Source organism: Mus caroli, unplaced genomic scaffold, assembly GCF_978045245.1.
Source record: "Mus caroli unplaced genomic scaffold, Mus_caroli_1 scaffold_8, whole genome shotgun sequence".
Lineage (NCBI taxonomy): Eukaryota > Metazoa > Chordata > Mammalia > Rodentia > Muridae > Mus > Mus caroli.
The window spans coordinates 106,481,846-106,485,647 of record NW_028227263.1 but is presented as its reverse complement, the minus strand read 5'-3'; positions in this window follow the sequence as shown (position 1 = coordinate 106,485,647).

The window sequence follows — 3,802 nt, the reverse complement described above, 5'->3', positions numbered from 1 at the left end:
TATAACACTACAGTCACAGGCATGTAAATAAAAATTAAAAAGTAAATATTAAAAATAAAAAACCCAAGGGTCAAAGGAATTCTTACTATCCATAGGTCAGTAGGAAGAAAAGACAAGTTTATAGGCAAAAATGGCCCAAGGTCAAACTCAAAAGGTCATCATGTGTTTTGACTTTAAACATAGTTCATTGATATTTTAACATTTCTTTTCTTGAAGTGGCTCTCAAACAGAATTAAAAAAAAAATCTCCACAATGGCTTTTGTTGTTTTTGTTAATTGTGCTGAAGTTCTTATGTGTTTTGTGTTTTCTGACCTGGAGCTTGAACCTAGGGCCCAGCAGAAGCTATACAAAGGCACCACCACTAAGCCTGTGTCCCTGTTCCCCCCCACCCCCTTTGTCTTTTTTTTTCCCCTTCAGGTTTTTGAGACAAGATCTGGCTAAGCTCAGCTTGACCTTGTGATGCTCTTGCCTTGGCTTCCACATGCGATCACAGGCCTGTGTCACAAAGGCAGGCTGAAAGTTCCAGACTGTCTAGCAGCCAGGATGAGTAGCTCTCTTCTCTTCCTGAGTTTCCTAAACTTGCCTTGACTTTTGATCCTGTCTTGAGTCAGTCTTGGGGTGTGGAAAATAGGAGATGAAATTAGCTTCAGGCAATGCCCCAGGAAAGGGGTTGCAGCAAATACTCTGGGTAACACTGGGTAACAGTCTTGCCGCATAGGGTCTGGCCAAGACACTCCATAGGGAAGGAATGTTCCAAAGTTTCCATGGAAACTCAGCCTCAGCATTCTGCACCCTTGTTTCTCAGAGGTCCTTGGCCAGCACCTAACAGTGCCCTCTCCCTCCTTAGCCCCATCTTGACTTCTTGCCTCTTCTCTCTTTATATTCTCTGCCCCTTACCTCAGTCTTCCCTCTGTCTCTGGGAAAGCCACAGCAACAGAAACTCATTCCCTCTGAAGAATCTCTCCCTTCTTCCATTCTTTTCCTTGGTTGGCCATCCCTCTGCCTATACATGTGACCTCCAGCCTGTAGGAAAATCACTTTATACACTCATAGAGAAAAGCAGGGAGGACTCCTAACCTACCCGGACACAGATTTCTCCTCAGCCTGCTTCAGTTCAGGGGATCACTGAGACATTAAGGGCACCGAAAACGGAAAGCTGAGCTTTGGAACCACCCACTTCTACATTTGAGCAATACAACTGGCAGACAGTCTGAGACTGTGAATGAATTCAGGGAACACAAGAGAAACACCCCAAGTCCTGTGTGTTTTTAAGACAATCTGATGGCTAGTGTCCCTCAGAAGTATAGGAAACAAAGAAAGAAACTGAGAGAAGTTTAGGGGTGGGGTGCAGAGAAAAAGACACTGGTGGGTGGGCACGTGATGAAGGAAGGATGGGCGATGGAGGTATGGAAGGAGAGAGGAGGAAGGGAGGTGATGAGATATGAGAGGGGAAAGGGAATATAAAGTTCAAAGTAGGATAAAGGGGAAGTCTGGGAGGGGGAGGGAAGAGCATGGGAAAGAGGGGGGAGGAGTGGGAGAGAATGAGGGAAGGGGAAAGGAAGAGGCAAGAGAGAGGTCAGGGGAAGGGTCAAGAAGAAGGGACAAATCACGTTTCATGTTAAAACCCATGGAAAACAGCTCAAAGAGAAAGCCACGTATAGTTCAAGTAGTCCCAAAAATAGAAAAACTGAGAAGCGAGCATTTTTCATTGCAAAAAAAACTCAAGCCAAGTACCCCTGATTCTTAAAAAGAAAATGATTACATAATAAAGTAGAACAACAAAGTAGGAAAGTTTGGAAAGGAAAAGCCTTGGAGGTTGGGGGAGGTAAACATTGAATAGAACAAAATACAGAAGTAAAGAAGGCCCTGTCAAAGAGAACCCAGTCTCCTGAATGAACACAAAGTGCAAGGAGACCTGCTTATCCAGTAAATAAAGCCTGGTGTGGACCCTTCAGCAAGAACCAATCGCTGCCCAGTATGCTGAAACTACACCCCAGAAATGGGCTCAAGTCAAATGGTGCATGATGCATTTCAACTTCTTTTCACTCCTTTCTCTTAATCTAATGCATCTTTTAAGAATAATGAGTGTTTGGAGCTGGGGAGAGTCCTAGTGTGGGAAGCATTTGCTGTGCATGTGTGGGGACCAGAGTTTGCATTCTCAGCACCCACACAAATGCCTAAAGGTCCCCTCTCCTCTCCAAACAGCTTCACCAACTGGAGACTAAGTGTTCAAGCACATGAGCCTATAGAGAGCATTTCTTATTCAGACCACCACATTACCTGTGTGAGGCTCAGGCACAGAAACATGACTTCATTTAACTTATGGTTTTCATACCTAAGATGTTTTTTAACAAATGCTGGTGAAGGGAACTCTCCACATTATGCAACTGACCTGACTAATAGTCTGTAGAGAAAGATGGCATCTATATAGTAAAGATTACAGGGAAATTATGCCCAGAGAATGACACACGAAAAGCTCTCCGGGAGCAGAAACCTTTTGGTTACTGAGTCTGGCCCTATTGCTTGATCTTACTTCTCTACCCACTCCAACATCCCAGCCAAAGCAGCCTCTGTACTGGCTAGTTTTGTGTCAATTTGACACAGCTGCAGTTATCACAGAGAAAGGAGCTTCAGTTGAGGAAATGCCTCCATGAGATACAACTGTAAGGGATTTTCTCAATTAGTGATCAAGGGGGAAAGGCCCCTTGTGGGTGGGACCATCTCTGGGCTAGTAGTCTTCGTTCTATAAGAGAGCGGGCTGAGCAAGCCAGGGGAAGCAAGCCAGTAAAGAACATCCCTCCATGGCCTCTGCATCAGCTCCTGCTTCCTGACCTGCTTGAGTTCCAGTCCTAACTTCCTTGGTGATGAACAGCAGTATGGAAGTGTAAGCCGAATAAACCCTTTCCTTCTCAACTTGCTTCTTGGTCATGATGTTTGTGCAGGAATAGAAACCCTGAAAAAGACAGCCTCCATGGCCTTTAGTTGGGGCTTTGGGGTACTTTCAGCCTAAAGATTTTTTAAAGCTAAGTTCATATTCTTATTCTGACAGGTGACATGTCAGAATAAGATACAGCAGCTCACATGCAGAGGAGACTGCTAAGCTGGAATATAGGGTCGTTCTGGGACAGTGAAGAGCAGGTCCTACATACCCATTTCTAGCTTCATCTTTTGGAGAAGTTACCCTTGCCTTGAAGACCAAAGCAATTCCTGGAACTTCAGAAGACTTATGCTTGCCCCTAATTTCTTGGTAGGACACCTTTTAGTGGAAAACAGGAGAGGTTTGGTTCAAGCATCAATTAACAGAACTGGTTCTGTGCGGAGCTATGAGCACAGTCCGAAGGCCACCCTTGGTGAAGACACATGACAGACTAGAAGGCATTAGAGGTTCCCAAGGGCCCCAGGAAGCAAGATGACTAAGAGGGTAAGAGTTGCTTTGAGCCTAGCAAAGCCCTGTTGGAATTATTAGTCCATTATCAGCATCCTCTGCAAGTTCAGGGAGATGAGCTCTATGTGGTCCAGCAAGCCCAGTGGTGTGTACCAAAGAGCAGATGCCTGAGTGGATGAATGAAGCCCCCATTGTGTGCCTTGTATGGGTCCTCTGAGCCTAGGACAGGAGAGGTTCCCACGTTGGTGCTGCTCATTATTCCAAACCAGTTTTTAGTCAAGGGAAAGGAGATGCCATTGTAGTGGGAGCTGTGCAGTCAGCAGCATCCTGCATCTAAGGCAAGCCTGCCAGCTAGAACTGTATGACCTTCTAAGCAGGACTAAGTATCTGCTGTCTGCGCTCATTTCCTCCGAAGTC